This window comes from Balaenoptera musculus, chromosome 4 (assembly GCF_009873245.2).
Source record: "Balaenoptera musculus isolate JJ_BM4_2016_0621 chromosome 4, mBalMus1.pri.v3, whole genome shotgun sequence".
Taxonomy (NCBI): domain Eukaryota; kingdom Metazoa; phylum Chordata; class Mammalia; order Artiodactyla; family Balaenopteridae; genus Balaenoptera; species Balaenoptera musculus.
Genome location: NC_045788.1, coordinates 126,619,942 through 126,637,551, shown reverse-complemented (window position 1 = coordinate 126,637,551; position 17,610 = coordinate 126,619,942). Strand labels below are relative to the sequence as shown.

General features: G+C 37.7%; 1 long non-coding RNA gene across 1 annotated transcript in view; it reads right to left on the bottom strand.

Annotated features, from left to right (window-relative positions):
• Nucleotides 1-431: 431 nt before the first annotated feature.
• LOC118894514 overlaps nt 432-17,610 on the bottom strand; it is a 173,049-nt gene continuing 155,870 nt past the window's right edge. The window contains exon 3 of the long non-coding RNA XR_005019716.1: nt 432-594. This is a non-coding gene — a long non-coding RNA (uncharacterized LOC118894514). The remainder of the gene's footprint in view (nt 595-17,610) is intronic.

The following is a 17,610-nucleotide window of genomic DNA, read 5'->3' as shown; positions in this document are numbered from 1 at the left end:
AGTAGTTCTTGACTTTGGTGGCTATGCATTAAAATCCCCTGGGGAACATCAAAAAAAGAAGTTGCGTCTAGGACATACCCCAGACCAATTCAGTTAGAATCTCTGGAGTAAAACTCTGATATCAGTTCTATGTTTTGTTTTACTGTCTTTCTCTTATGCACAGGTGACTCCAATGTACAGCCAAGATTGAGACCCACTGGCTTAGAGTTTCTGCCTTAGCTTTGCTAAGAGTCTCCTTATTTAACTGGTGAGTTCTTTTCCAAAGAACAGACCATACCCTTCAGCCATATTCCTCTAACACAATTCTTGACTTGCCTAGGGGCTTAATTTGAGAGTGCTGGGGTTGGCTCAGTCACCTGTATTGAGCACTGAACTTCCACCAGGTACACAGGGGGAATATTTAAAATAAGAACAGTTCATATCAACCAGTTAGAATAGGTGATGGCAGCTGTGCTGGGGGATTTGTGGGAAGAGGGTCACAGAGACCTCCAAATGTGCCAAATATCAAATCTTAATTGATGGATGAAGGTGAGGCACAAGGGATCCGAAGAAGTCGTCTGGGAAGCCAGGGCAGTCAAGTGTCATTTGGAGGACCTGCAACCAGCAAAGAAGCATTTTCATGCTTTAACATCTGGTGCAGGCTTTCCTGTGAGTATGACCAGAATATCAGCCCTCCACGAGCCTGCAGCTAGAGTAGCACCTGTCACTCTTGTGTAGCAACTATATATTTGCTATTTGAGAATGCATATCATGTGCTCAATAGATGCTTGATAAATGAATGAATGCATGAACTTTAATGCAGAGAGCCCTTTTATTCTTTCTCACAATCTTTAAAAATATTTTCTCTTTTAGACCATAGCCACCATCTTAGTATTTTTATAACTGTAAAGACCATGAAGAATATCATAACGCCTTTTTTTGAATATTGAGCATACTGTGTGCTTAACATGGTATTTGGTATTATAAGGAAGAGCAGAAAGTATAAGATAAGATTTCTGAGTTCCAGGTGCTTATGGATACCAGGTTAGACCCTTGGTGCCATTTCATCTCATGGTCTTACCAGGCCCTATGGAATCAGCACCCAGAGGGAGCAACTACAATGACAGCATCTCAGGTCCCATGGTTGGCTACTGGGGAAGGACAATTGGGGGCATGAAGACTTTTCTTTTACCCTATTCTTTATAAATAACTTCTTATTCATAGACACAAGAGATGAAATTTCCTGATCTATATCAAGCTATATGTTGCTTGATATACATTATTTTAAGAGGCACCTCTTGATCCAATTACTTAACATAGCAGTGGAAGCCAAGGTCAGAACATTCAACCATCCTAACTCCAGTCATTAGTTCACATTATTTTTCATGCCTCCCTCTTGAAGAAAATTAAACCAAAGCCACCAGTAGGTAAAAAGCAGAAAGAAGAACTGCATTTTACTCCATAGACAGAGCCCATAGTGAGCATACATTTATACAGTGAGCATACATTTTAGCATTTCAGAAGTCTTAAAGTGATTTATTGATTCCAAAAATGTCCTAATTTTGAAGAACCTAGGCAAACAATTTTTCATTATATTTAAAATATATGGTTAATATATTTGATTTGGTTTAAATATTTGATATCCCCACAATGATTCATATGATACACACATTTTAATCAGTCTTGAGAATTAATAATGATTATATTTGTTACTGTGAAATATCCACCCAAAGGTGCTCTCATGGGCATACAGTGCCCAAAACAAGTGTGGTCCTTGGCCAGGACCCTAACTTTAAGGATTACTTTCCTGGTCTTTCTCCAAACGGTGCCTCCATAGATAGGATGACTATCTTGATTTTTGGTCCAATGAACCTTCTCTTTATCTTAGAGTGTTTCTTTGCTATAGTGGCATTAAAATTTTTTACAATTAGTTAATATCCAACACAGATCCATGAAGATAAATACTGGTCTATCCTATCAATGACCAAAATAAATTACTCAGTTTTCCATTGCACAGGAAAAGCCCATTTTCATGTTGGTATCAGGAAACACATTGAATGACCACAATTTAATCATATAACTACAGGGTATTATTGTATGAAGCTCTTATCATTCAGGGACTTAATTTGAAGGTTGGTATTCTTTATGATAAATGTCTGCATAATATTAGGTTTTGCTCCAGTTATTTGAATACCCAGTGGAAGCCTAACATTCTATTAAGGTCAATCTTCTGAAAATAAGCTGTGAGTTTAAGTTTTTTTAATGTATTCTTTCTTTGGTATCTCTCTTTGTTTGATTTCTGTGAACACCTGTGTCTACAGGACACAGCTGGATGACTTTGCAGCTGGAATAATACATAAGCAGAAAAATATTCTGGGAATTCATATGAAGAGATAAAGCTTTCAATGAAAGGCCCAGCTAGCACAGAATAGTTAAGTTGAGAAATCTAACTCACAGAAGAAGAACTGGCTCTATGCAGAAGGAGTAAAGCCTTTAAGTAAAAAGGATGGAAAGTAAAAAGCCCATTCCTGGCCAGCCCCACTGTTGAAGGGATCTGAACTGAGGAATCACGATGGAATGAGGCACTGGGACTTGTCTGCAGTGCTAGCTGTCAACTAGTCATGTGAGACAAGGGGATTTGCAATTGGAGGCAAGGCACAGCAGGCTGAGAGCAAACACCCAGACACCTAGGGCATGGATTAGAATGAAATGGCAACAATAGGCTCCCCAGCTCAGCAACTGAGCTATCAGAGTAAGTACTACAGCCCACACCCAACCTGAACCCCAGTTGGGTCACACAAAGAAGGCAGTCACTGATGGAACTGTAAAAAGATGCTCTTGTCTAACATGTAAGGTTCCATTTACCTCCGGGCACTGAAACATCAAAAACGGCAGCCTGAAGAATATTTCCAGAACCTCTTGGCTACTTACTGAGGGAAAAGCCAAGAGATCCATATGACAAGTAAGTTAGAAAGGAGAATGAAAAAGACGGTAACAGAAAAAATGCAAGGTCTCAGGACTTACTGATTGTTGTGTCCTGTTAGTAAATCAGATCAGTTCTAGGGCATATTTGCACTCCATCAAGACCAAATTCTCAAATGCAAATTAGCTTTCAATAAAATTGAACCAGACTCAAAATAAATCAGACTTAAGAAGACAAAATTTGTAATTTAAAAAACTGAATGATAAAACCAGATGCAATGCCATTGCAGCTTAGGTGCATCAACTCATTAATTTATTCATGGAGCAAACATTTGTTGAGCAAATAACATGTGGTAGGCATTGTTCTAAACACCAGCGGACAAGACGCAGAGATTTCTAATGGTGTGGGGGGGCAAAAGAAATTAACAATAAAAATACAGAATAATTCCAGATATTGTTTGTCACAGGAGGATAATAAAGTGGGTTCATGTGTTAGAGATTGACTGTGGAGGGGAAGTGAGAGGACTTCTTTATATAGCGTGGTCAGAAGAGGCCTGTCCCAGAAAGGGTAGTTTTTGACTGAGACCTGAATGGTGGAAAGGAGCTGGCAGAGGAAAGAGTTCCAAGCATAGAGTGAAGCCGTATCTGCTGCTTAGGGTTCAAGCACATCTGGACGTGTTTGATGAACTCATTTTCAGGTCCAAGAGATCCCAGTGTCTATGATTTCATCTGCTCATAGCCCTTGGTGTTTGGCTAAGACAGACAGGAACAAGGACCTGGTAAAAAGCAATGGAAGCATTGAGGAGGACTGAACAGTGTCTGTTACCCAGCCTGGGTCCAGAGACCACCATCTGAGACAAATGAAAACACCTGCTGCAGGTCAAAGATGGAGGAAGGCACTGTTTTCCAAGGGGCTCATGAGATACAAAGGAACACCATCTAGGGGACAAAGCACATTCCAGTGTAGAGGAGGGGCATACCCTCTATTTTGCAGGGGGAAGCCCGGTATATTTCAGGCTCATGGTAGACAAAAGGGAAAACAACACCACTTTGACACCATGAGGGATGCAGAAAGTGTAGACATCAGCATATTCATTAAGGGCCCCCCTATTGAGATGGTAAGAACTGCAACTCTCAAGAACTCTGGGGGAAGGATACTCCCCAAATGAGCTAGAGTGGAGGAGCAGGAGTAGACTGTTTACAGACGTGTATATGACACCTGACTCCTAGAAGTATCTGCGGTCCACAAGAGAAACAGGGATTTAAGTTAGTAAAGCATGTATGTTACCACATTCCCAGCCATAGAAACCCCTAGAAATTCACCCTCTTCTCTGAATCTTCCCTTCACTTTTTTGTACCCCTGAGGATACAGTTTTTCCTGCTGCTCCAAGGGGTGGCCTTGATAACATTGGGTCTGCAGGTAGGGTAGGTGTCCTCATTGTTCTTTGTTGCCTCTTTCAGACAACTCTACTCCCTTTATCCTAACCCCCATCTCCAACATCAATAACATGTAATTATCAGTGTTATGGACTCAAATGTGTCCCTCCAAATTCATATGCTGAATTCCTAACCCCCAGTACCTCAAAATCCAACTGTATTTGGAGACTGGGTCTTTAAAGAGGTAATTAAGGTTAAATGAGGACTTTAGGGTGAGCCCTAATTCAATATGACTGGCGTCCTTATAAGAGGAAATTTGGACACAGACACTCACAGAGGAAAGACCATGTGAAGACAAAGGGAAAAGATAGTCATCTACAAGCCAAGTAAAGAGGTTTCAGTAGAAACCAACTCTGCTGACGGACACCTTGATCCCAGATATCTAGCTTCCAGAACTGTGAGAAGATATGTCAGTTGTTTAAGCCACTCAGCCTATGGTATTTGTTCTGGTGCCCCTAGCTGACTAACACAATCAGATACTCATCTTTCTTGCTTCTGTTTATCTGTAGTCATCTTTGAAATTTTTTATTCTTAATTTCGTCTTGTTCCTCTCTCCTATACAACCTCTGTCTCAATCTTTGGTGATTTCTAGAACTATATGTATGATCCTTCCAAAACCTCAGCTTCCCAGTTCCTTGTTCCTCTCTCTGACCCAGTCACCCACTCCCAAGGTCATCAAAGATCAGAACTCCTGAGTAGAGAGCTACTCTGCCCTCAAAGAGGCTGAGAATTGTATGAGCCTGCAAAGCCCTCAGCCAATCACTACTGGCTTCAGGCCAGATTACTGTACAGATATGCTATAAACTGTTACCACTTTCTATGTGACCACGACAGGAAAAAGTGCTAGAAGGCACTGCACTAGATCATATCACTACTAATAACAGCACCCCATTCACAGCCTCACCTCAACAATGACTTTTTTACAAATCACCATCTCCCATTGTTCCGGCCTCCTTTCTCTAGTTATCTAAATCCAGAAATTTTTTACCCCATTAGGGCCTATATGCTATTGCAACTTCCAAAATTAGTATTGGTTGAATAAATGAATAAATAGATGAATTTTTAGTGTCATTCCACCTTCTCTTTAACCTTTCTTTTTCCCAAAAGTCATGAGATTAGGATGGGGCTATTTGTGTTTCACTGGGGCTATTTGTGACTTTCCTAATACACATAGGGCAAAGGAATTAATCTCAAATTAGAATTATAATCTGTGGGACACAGCCTGAGAGCTAGGAAGCCCTCAGAGCAGCCCCACTCCACCTCTTCTCATGCCACTCATCATGATTATCAAAACGGCATCAGGACTTTGTTTTTAGGGTTCTGAATATTTTTTTAGATGTTGTTCATCACAGCTGTTAACAAAAGCAAGTATTTTGCACTTGTCTTCAAGGACAGTGTGAAGCAACTGCTGTTATTCTGCAGAGGGTTGTCCATGTTTTATTTAAAGATTAGATGTGACAGTAAATTTGGAAAAAAATCCATTCAACGTGGATAGGGAAAAGTTCAATAGTCTACAGAAAATGTTGCAATCTGCTCAGATGTCCTACTATTACCTATCTACTATCTTCAAAAATGTGTAACTTTTTTCTTCTAAAGGTTTATATATGTATCTTCAAACTCTCCTGCTCAAATAATCTCACTGAGCTATGAAATTATAACTCTTGGCAAGACCATCAGAATTCACAATGACTGCAGCTTCCCTGCCAAGACCAATGTTCTGTCTTTCACCGGCCATTGACCAGAAGGCTGTCACCCACATGGTTGCTTAAAGCTCTGTCTCTTTAGTTACCCTCATCTTACCCCCTCCTCCTCCAAATTACAGAGACTTCTCTGTTCTTGTTTTCCTCATTCCTCCATTCTCGTAACTATTTTACTTATAATTCTCTAGAGTCTAGAAAATATATGCCTTGTGGAGAGAATATGTTCCAAAAATATTAAAAAGCATTACTGTATATCATCATGCAGCCTACTAGGATTTTTAAAAAAAGAATTTAATGTGTATTCATATCTCAGAGAGATATTTATATATAGCTAAAACTACATATGGTTTTATGGCTGTTACTAGCACTTTGTTCTTACTTTACAACACTTATTATGGTATATTACGGTCAACCATTTAGGTGTCTGTTTCCCAACTAAACAATAAGTTCTTCAAGGGCAAGTACAAGGTCTTGTTCTTATTCATATCCAAAAGAATCTTGCCAAGGGTCAAGCACTTAGAATAAGTTGAATAACTATTTTTTTCAGTGGAAAAGGCTACATGAAGTTATTTTATTTTGTGTGTGTGTTAATGTAAAAAAAAAAAAAAAGGCTGTTGAGTTCTACCTTCAGGAAAGTAAATAAATACATAGGCCAAAATTCTATTTTAGGAATTTTTTTAAAAAACCTACAACCAAAAATATTTCATTGCAGAAAGAGAGAAGCAATCACAAACATGTGGAACAGTCACTCTAAAAGTGGCTTTGGAAGCTGGGCTTTGACATCATTGGTAAAACTGCATTGCCACCAAGAATAGAACAACAGATCAAAAGTTGCTAAAAAAGCACAATGTGTAATGCATATTTGAATCACTATGCTTAAGGTCAAAACATTTCTCTTCTAGTTCACTATACATATATATGTGTGCTATGTATATATATATACTTCACACACACACACACACACACACACACACTTTCCTAATTTCAAGTGTAGCCTTCAGGTCAGTTACAAAAATTTATACCCAACTATCCCAAGTCACTTTGAGAAGAAAAACAATTGATTGCACTAGTGAAAAAAACTGACCATTTTGTTGTTGTTGTTGCTGTTTTGAATTGGAGTATAGTTGTTTTACAATGTTGTGTTAGTTTCTCCTGTACAGTGAAGTAGAATTCCCTGTGCTATACAGAAGGTTCTCATTAGTTATCTATTTTATATATATTAGTGTATATATGTCAATCTCAATCTCCCAATTCATCCCACCCCTCCTTTCCCCCCTTGGTGTCCATATGTTTGTTCTCTACATCTGTGTCTCTATCTCTGCCTTGCAAACTGGTTCATCTGTACCATATTTCTAGATTCCACATATATGCATTAATAATGATATTTTTCTCTTTCTGACTTACTCCACTCTGTATGACAGTCTCTAGGTCCATCCACATCTCTACAAATGACCCAGCTTTGTTCCTTTTTATGGCTGAGTAATATTCCATAGTATATATGTACCACATCTTCTCTATCCATTCGTCTGTCAATGGGCATTTAGGTCACTCCATGACCTGGCTATTGTAAATAGTGTTGCAATGAATATTGGGATGCATGTATCTTTTTGAATTATGGTTTTCTCTGGGTATATGCCCAGTAGTGGATTGCTGGTCATATGGTAATTCTATTTTTAGTTTTTTAAGGAACCTCCATACTGTTCTCCATAGTGGCTGTATCAATTTACACTCCCACCGACAGTGTAAGAGGGTTCCCTTTTCTCCACAGCCTCTCCAGCATTTATTGTTTGTAGATTTTCTGATGATGGCCATTCTGACCAATGTGAGGTGATACCTCATTGTAGTTTTGATTTGCATTTCTCTAATAATTAGTGATGTTGAGCAGCTTTTCATGTGCCTCTTGGCCATCTGTATGTCTTCTTTGGAGAAATGTCTATTTAGGTCTTCCACCCATTTTTTGACTGGGTTGTTTCTTTTTTTGATATTAAGCTGCATGAGCTGTTTGTATATTTTGGAGACTAATCCATTGTCTGTTGATTTGTTTGCAAATATTTTTTCTCATTCTGAGGGTTGTCTTTTTGTCTTGTTTATGATTTCCTTTGCTGTGCAAAAGCTTTGAAGTTTCATTAGGTCCCATTTGTTTATTTTTGTTTTTATTTCCATTACTCTAGGAGGTGGGTCAAAAAAGATCTTGCTGTGATTTATGTCCAAGAGTGTTCTTCCTATGTTTTCCTCTAAGAGTTTTATAGTGTTCAGTCTTACATTTAGGTCTCTAATCCATTTTGAATTTATTTTTGTGTATGGTGTTAGGGAGTGTTCTAATTTCATTCTTTTATATGTAGCTGTCCAGTTTTCCCAGCACCAAAAGAGACTGTCTTTTCTCCATTGTATATCCTTGCCTCCTTTGTCATAGATTAGTTGACCATAGGTGTGTGGGTTTATCTCTGGGCTTTCTATCCTGTTCCATTGATCTATATTTCTGTTTTTGTGCCAGTACCATACTGTTTTGATGACTGTAGCTTTGTAGTATAGTCTGGAGTCAGGGAGCCTGATTCCTCCAGCTCCATTTTTTTTTTTTTTTCCTCAAGACTGCTTTGGCTATTCGGGGTCTTTTGTGTCTCCATACAAATTAAAAAATGTTTTTGTTCTAGTTCTGTGAAAACTGCCGTTGGTGATTTGATAGGAAAACTGACCATTTGAATAGCCAACTGAATCTAGTCAATTTGTTAAGAACCAGCTATCAATTATAGGCATACCCTAGAAATACTGCGGGTTCTATTCCGGACCACCTCAATAAAGCAAATATAGCAATAAACCAAGTCGCATGGACTTTTTTTTGTTTCCCAGTGCATATAAAAGTTATGCTTACACTATACTGTAGTCTATTAAGTATGCAATAGCATTATGTCTAAAAAAAATGTACATACCTTAATTTAAAAATATTTTATTGCTATAAAATATTAACCTTTATCTGAGCTCCAGCAAGTTGTCATCTTTTTGCTGGTGAAGGATCTTGCCTTGAGGATGATGGCTGCTGACTGACCAGAGTGGAGCTGATGAAGGTTGGAGTGGCTATGGCCATTTCTTAAAATAAGACACCAATGAAATTTGCTGCATCAGTGACTCTTCCTTTCAGGAACAATTTCTCTGTAACATGCAATGCTGTTTGATAGCATTTTACCCACAGTAGAACTTCTTTCAAAACTGGAATTAATCCCTTCAAACTCTGCCACTGCCTATCAACCACGTTTATATAATATTCTAAATCCTCTGCTGTCATTTCAAAAATTTTTACAGGATCTTCACCAGGAGTAGATTCCATCTTAAGAAACCACTTTCCTTGTTCAACCATTAGAAGCAACTCCTCATCCATAAAGTTTTATCATGAGATTGCAGGAATTCAGTCACATCTTCAAGCTCCACTTCTAATTCCAGTTCCCTTGCTATTCCACCACATCTGTGGTTAATTCCTCCACTGAAGTCTTGAACCTCTCAAAGTCATCCATGAGGGTGAATCAGCTTCTTCAAAACTCCTCAAAATGTTGATACTTTGACCTCTTCCCATGAATCATAAAATGTTCTTAATGGCATCTAGAATGGTAAATCCTTTTCAGAAGGTTTTAAATTGACTTTATCCAGATCCATCAGAAGAATCATTATCTATGGCAGCTACAGCCTTATGAAATGTATTCTCATTTTTTGTATTATTGACATATAATTGAGGTTCAATATTATGTTACTTTCAGATGTACTACATAGTGATTTGACACATGCATACATTATGAAATGATCATCACAATAATCCTAGTAACCATCAGTCCCCATACATAGTTACTGCAATATTATTGACCATATTCCTTATGTTCTATATTACATCCCTGTGGCTTATTTATTTTATAACTGAAGATCTGTACCCTTCACTTATTGTACCTCTGCAACTCCCTCCCTCTGGCATTCACCTGTTTGTTTTCTGTATCTATGAATCTGTTTTCATTTTATTTTGTTTGGGTTTTTTTGTTTATTTCTTAGATTCTACATATAAGTGATATCATACAGTATTTGTCTTTCTCTGTCTGACTCATTTCATGCAGCATAATGACCTCTAGAACCATCCCTGTGGTCGCAAATGGTAAGATTTCATTTTTTTTGGCTGAATAATACACACACACACACACAGAGAAAAAGAGAGAAAAAAATAATACACATACATATGTGTGTGTGTGTGTGTGTGTGTGTGTCAAGTTTTTATCTATTCATACCATGAGCATGGTACATCTTTCTATTTGTTGGTGTAATTTGAGAAGGATGGGTGTTAGCTCTTCTCTAAATGTTTCATAGAATTCACTTGTGAAGCCATCTGGTCCTGGACTTTTGTTTGTTGGAAGATTTTTAAACACAGTTTCAATTTCATTACTTGTGATTGTTCTGTTCATATTTTCTATTTCTTCCTGGTTCAGTCTTGAAAGGTTATACCTTTCTAAGAATTTGTCCATTTCTTCCAGGTTGTCCATTTTATTGGCATAGAGTTGCTTGTAGTAGTCTCTTAGGATGCTTTGTATTTCTGCAGTGTCCATTGCAAGTCCTCCTTTTTCATTTCTAATTTTATTGACTTGGGTCCTCTCCCTCTTTTTCTTGATGAGTATGGCTAAAGGTTTATCAATTTTGTTTATCTTCTCAAAGAACCAGCTTTTAGTTTTATTGATCTTTGCTATTGTTTTCTTTGTTTCTATTTCATTTATTTCCACTCTGATCTTTATGATTTCTTTCCTTCTACTAACTTTGGATTTTGTTTGTTCTTCTTTCTCTAGTTCCTTTAGGTGTAAGGTTAAATTGTTTATTTGAGATTTTTCTTGTTTCTTGAAGTAGGATTGTATTGCTATAAACTTCCCTCTTAGAACTGCTTTTGCTGCATCCCATAGGTTTTGGATCGTCGTGTTTTCATTGTCATTTGTCTCTAGGTATTTTTTGATTTCCTCTTTGATTTCTTCAGTGATCTCTTGGTTATTTAGTAATGTATTGTTTAGCCTCCATGTGTTTGTGTTTTTCAGGCTTTTTTCCCTGTAACTGATTTCTAATCTCATGGCATTTTGGTTGGAAAAGATGCTTGATACAATTTCAATTTTCTTAAATTTACCGAGGCTCGATTTGTGACCCAAGATGTGATCTATCCTGGAGAATGTTCCGTACGCACTTGAGAAGAAAGTGTAATCTGCTGTTTTTGGATGGAATGTCCTATAAATATCAATTAAATCTATCTGGTCTATTGTGTCATTTAAAGCTTGTGTTTCCTTATTAATTTTCAGTCTGGATGACCTGTCCATTGGTGTAAGAGATGTGTTAAAGTCCCCCACTATTATAGTGTTACTGTCGATTTCCTCTTTTGTAGCTGTTAGCATTCACCTTATGTATTGAGGTGCTCCTATGTTGGGTGCATATATATTTATAATTGTTATATCTTCTTGGATTGATCCCTTGATCATTATGTAGTGTCCTTCCTTTTCTCTTGTAATATTCTTTATTTTAAAGTCTACTTTATCTGATATGAGTATTGCTACTCCAGCTTTTTCTTGATTTCCATTTGCATGGATTAACTTTTTCCATCCCCTTACTTTCAGTCTGTATGTGTCCCTAGGTCTAAAGTGGGTCTCTTGTAGACAGCATATATATGGGTCTTGTTTTGGTATCCATTCAGCGAGCTTGTGTCTTTTGGTTGGAGCATTTAATCCATTCACATTTAAGGTAATTATCGATATGTATGTTCCTATGACTATTTTCTTAATTGTTTTGGGTTTGTTTCTGTAGGTCCTTTTCATCTCTTGTGTTTCCCACTTACAGAAGTTCCTTTAGCATTTGTTGTAGAGGTGGTTTGGTGGTGCTGAACTCTCTTAACTTTTGCTTGTCTGTAAAGCTTTTGATTTCTCCATCGAATCTGAATGAGATACTTGCCAGGTAGAGTAATCTTGGTTGTAGGTTCTTCCCTTTCATCACTTTATGTATATCGTGCCACTCCCTTCTGGCTTGTAGAGTTTCTGCTGAGAAATCAGCTGTTAACCTTATGGGAGTTCCCTTGTATGTAATTTGTCTTTTTTCCCTTGTTGCTTTTAATAACTTTTCTTTGTCTTTAATTTTTGTCAATTTGATTACTATGTGTCTCAGCATGTTTGTCCTTGGGCTTATCCTGCCTGGGACTCTGCGCTTCCTGGACTTGGGTGACTATTTCCTTTCCCGTGTTAGGGAAGTTTTTGACTATAATCTCTTCAAATATTTTCTTGTGTCCTTTCTCTCTTTCTTCTCCTTCTGGGACCCCTATAATGCAAATGTTGGTGCGTGCATTTAATGTTGTCCCAGAGGTCTCTTAGGTTGTCATCATTTCTTTTCATTCTTTTTTCTTTATTCTGTTCTGCAGCACTGAATTCCACCATTCTGTCTTCCAGGTCACTTCTCTGTTCTTCTGCCTCACTTATTCTGCTATTGATTCCTTCTACTGTATTTTTCATTTCAGTTATTGTATTGTTCATCTCTGTTTGTTTGTTCTTTAATTCTTCTAGGTGTTTGTTCTTTAATTCTTCTAGGTCTTTGTTAAACATTCCTTGCAACTTCTCGATCTTTGCCTCCATTCTTTTTCCAAGGTCCTGGATCATCTTCACTATCATTATTCTGAATTCTTTTTCTGCCAGGTTGCCTATCTCCACTTCATTTAATTGTTTTTCTGGGGTTTTATCTTGTTCCTTCATCTGGTATATAGTCCTCTGCCTTTTCATTTTGTCTATACTTCTGTGAATGTGGTTTTTGTTCCACAGGCTGCAGGATTGTAGTTCTTGCTTCTGCTGTCTGCCCTCTGGTGGATGAGGCTACCTAAGAGGTTTGTACAAGCTTCCTGATGTGAGGGACTGGTGGTGTGTAGAGCGGGGTGTTGCTCTGCTGGGCAGAGCTCAGTAAAATTTTAATCTGCTTGTCTGCTGAAGGGAGGGGCTGAGTTCCCTCCCTGTTGGTTGTTTGGCCTGAGGCAACCCAGCACTGTAGGCTACAGGCTCTTTGGTGGGGCTAAGGGCAGACTCCAGGAGGGCTCATGCCAAGGGGTACTTTCCAGAACTTCCACTGCCAGTGTCCTTGTCCCCGTGGTGAGCCACAGCCACCTCCCACGTCTGCATTCAGGAGACCCTACAACATTAGCAGGAATTTCTGGTTCAGTCTCCTATGGGGTCACTGCTCCTTCCCCCTGGGTCCTGATGCACACACTACTTTGTGTGTGCCCTCCAAGATTGGAGTCTCTGTTTCCCCAAGTCCTGTCAAAGTCCTGCAATCAAATCCTGCTAGTCTTCAATGTCTGATTCTCTGGGAATTCCTCCTCCCATTGCTGGACACCCAGATTGGGAATCCTGACGTGGAGCTCAGAACCTTCACTCCAGTGGGTGGACTTCTGTGGTATAATTGTTCTCCAGTCTGTGAGTCACCCACCCAGCAGTTATGGAATTTGATTTTATTGTGATTGCTCAACTCTTACCGTCTCATTGCAGCTTCTCCTTTGTCTTTGGATGTGGGGTATCTTTTTTGGTGAGTTCCAGTGTCTTCCTGTGGATGACTGTTCAGCAGTTAGTTGTGATTCCAGTGCTCTTGCAAGAAGGAGTGAGCACACATCCTTCTATTCTGCCATCTTGAACCAATCTCTCGGTTGCATCGTCTTGTAGAATAAATATGAATAAAGCCAGCACTAGCCCCCTGAGGTACCCTGGATGTCAACAAGGTTTATTATTGGTGTAAGTTCCTCACTCCCTTTTCCATTCGACCACACACTGTTTGCACACCTTATTATAGCACTTATAATTTTGCATTGTGAGTGATTATGCTCTTTTCTGTTTTACCTGCTTTTCCTTAAATTCATCCAAGTAACTAACTACATCTTATTCATTTTGAAGCACTACTGTACCTAGCAGAGTTCACAGTTAAAGAGAAGTAAATGTTCTTAAGCTAAATTACTCAATTGATCAATTCTACCCAAAGATCAGTGCAGTTGCTTAACAAACGTCAGGTCTTTCATTTAAAACCAGCTTTCTAAAATATGAAGGCAAAAGTCAAAATTAAGATAAAAAGAAGTGCTAAATAGAAAATAGCCTGAGTGAGTAGTCCCTTGAATATGTTAAAGGGAGCCTGAAACCCACTGGTGGGTCTTGCCATTACCTCTATGTCAGCATGGTCCATGTTACATCAAATATGTTCATTTGTGTGGCACTATATTAAAAGTTTCTCATGCCTTATTCGTCTTTGCAACCCCAGTGCCTAGCACAGTGTGTGACATTAGGTAAGTGTCCAATAATATTAAACTATTAAAATGTCAAGTCCTGAATCTTAACTTTCTGAGAAAAATAAAGCTCTTAATGCTAACGTGGATGAGATTTACATATTTTGACTCATCTTTAAAGAAATAAATTTCCTTCTCTTCTCCTCTTCTCTTGAGCATTATAAACTCATTCAAGTTTCTATCCAATTCTCATCTGTCCAAAAAGGGCTTCCCTTGACTACTTTTTCTAAAGTAGCTCTTCCTTGGTACCTCTCTATCCTTTCCCTCTATTTCTACCTTTTTTGTTGAATTGAGCACTATGTGAATTCACCTTAGCCACCTGTTTTTGGTCCTCCTTTTTCACTCTGGAACATAAGTTTCCTTATCATCTTCCTGGTTTGCCTCTGTATCCAGTATCTAGAACAACTTTGCCCAATCCTAATCTATATTGGAAACACAGGGAGCTTTTAAACAGATAGGTGCCCCGGCTCAACCCAGGACAATTAAACCAGACTCTGGAGCAAGAGACTCAAGAATCACTATTTCATCTTGCTTTAAGATTAACAAGTAATTGTAAAAGGCAGCCAAGTCAGAGAACCACTGACCTAGAACATAATGGATGATTACTAAGTACAAATGAATGAATTGACTAGAACTCAGTGCTCATTGTTCAGTATCTGATTTTTACATAGGATACACCCCTTTGCTTTGTTTCAAAGCCACAGCTGGAATCCTAAATAGCTCTCATGGATATAATGGCTTTTAATTTAAGCATCATCTCTTTATTGCAACTGGAAAAGCTACTTGTGATGAGTCAGTAGCAGATTCTCTGTTTATTAAAGGCAGTGCATTATGGAAACAGAATAAGTAAAGGAAATCCTCAAAAATTCTAAGGATAGACAATTCTGTACATGACAGATGGATCCGTGTGATAAAGGAATTGACTAGCACAAACCAAGCCATACGCAGATTTTGAAAAATGGGAGATGCCAGCTATACAGACAAAGCAAATATACAATATGCAAAATCACCATAACATGAAATTATTTTAAAATATTCTTGAAAAGATTTGTTTTATTCTGCTTTCTCTCAATCATTAAACTCCTCATGCAGTTCTCAGAGGAGGAAAGTCACGATTATATCTTATACTTAAGTGAGCTTCTTGGACTAGACGGATTTATTTCTGCGTTTTGTAAGTTATTCCATCACACTCTGCTTCAGTCAATAGTAGAGAAAACATCAAAATTCCTATCAACTCTGAAACTCTAAAAGGCAGTAATAATTCTCTTTTTGGGTATTCCATATTTTTCGTTAGTCCTTCCCATCAGCCATGGAATGACAAGGATCATTTTATCCGATTTCTAATTTAAAATGCTGCAAGTAACAACTAGGAACACTAGTTATTTAATAGAATCAACAATTCTTCAGGGTGGATACAAGCATAGAATTACCTTTGGGTAAAAATTATTGGCTAAACTATTTCTTTCCAAAGTGACAGTAATTTATTTGACTCTAGGTAATACTCGAGAAAATAAAAGAGATAGAAAGGAATTCTATATTTTAAAAGAGATACCAACCAGTTGCATTGTATGGATCTTATTTAGAACCCAGTTCAAATAAACGGAAAAATAATTTTTAAATTCTATAAGACAACTGAGGAAATGTGAACACCGACAAGGTATTTGATGATATTAAAGAAATATCAAGTTTTTTTCAATAATGGTATTATGGATGTATCATATTTAAGAATCCTTTCCTTATAGAGATACATACTGAAATATTTACAATGAGATGACATGTCTGGGAATTGCTTTCAAACAAATCTAGAAGTGGGAATGTATGGGGGTATTGATGAAACAAAAATGGCCATATATTAATAAATGCTGAAGCTATGTAATTAGATATGTTTTTTTTTTTACTCCTTTCCCTCTCTCTGTATAGATAGATATGTATAGATATGTACATCTATCTATACTTTTTTATTATAGGAATTTTCAAATATATATATGTATACCAAATATGTATATATATTTGAAAATTCCCATAATAAAAAAGTTATTTTTATGGGAATTTTTATGGAAATTTATGGGAATTTTCAAATATATATACACATATATTTGAAAATATATGTATATATTTGAATATATGTATATTTATATGAAAATATATATGTGTATATATGTACATATATGTATATTTGAAAACTCCCATAACGAAAAGGTAAACAACCAAAAACACATTAGACAATAGTAAGGCCAATGATTACAGTGATCAGATATTTCTTGGTGTGGTAATGCCAAAAAAAATAATAAATAGAAAAATGTGTACAACAAACTTTGATATATTGTACTTCGACCCTACCTTCATATCATTGAATGAAAAATAGATTTCAGTCCAGAACAATTGTATCTAGAACTCTATCCAAACACATTTGATTCTGAAAAGTAAAAAAAAGTCTTACTATATTAGATAGTCCCCCACATGGGCTATAGAGTAAGACAAGCAGTCTAAGGTACTCTATTTAAATTTTATGCTGTCCTGTTTAAATGGATTGCTCTTTACCATTTATTCCTTCAATAAATATTCTCCATCATATACTGTGTCTCAGGGACTATTCCAAGTGCTCAGAAGGCGGTGATGAATTGTATGGTCTCTGTTCTGGAAGAGCTTACTGGCTATGGGATAAATGCTGTTGAACATATCATCAAACTAATACACGGGCTTCTCTGGTGGCGCAGTGGTTGAGAATCTGCCTGCCAATGCAGGGGGCACAGGTTCGAGCCCTGGTCTGGGAAGATCCCACATGCCGCGGAGCAGCTGGGCCCGTGAGCCACAACTACTGAGCCTGCGCGTCTGGAGCCCGTGCTCCGCAACAAGAGAGGCCGCGACAGTGAGAGGCCCGCACACCGCGATGAAGAGTGGCCCCCGCTTGCCGCAACGAGAGAGAGCCCTCACACAGAAACGAAGACCCAACACAGCTAAAAATAATTAATTAATTAATTAATTTAAAAAAAACACAAATACACAATGAGATGTGTGATAAAAAATAAAATAAAATAAAAGATTTTATTTTAAAGCACTATAAAATAAAAATTACAAGCTATTTATTTTATAGAGATATTTGTTATATGGAAACATATAACAAGGCCACCTGATCTCCTCCGTGGGGTGGTGATGAGTAGCAAGAACTCATAAAGGAAGACTTTCCTGAGTCTTGCTCCTGATAGAAATGGGAAACCTTTGTAGGGTTTTAAGCAGATATGACATGATCAGATTTTCATTTTTATAAACAAC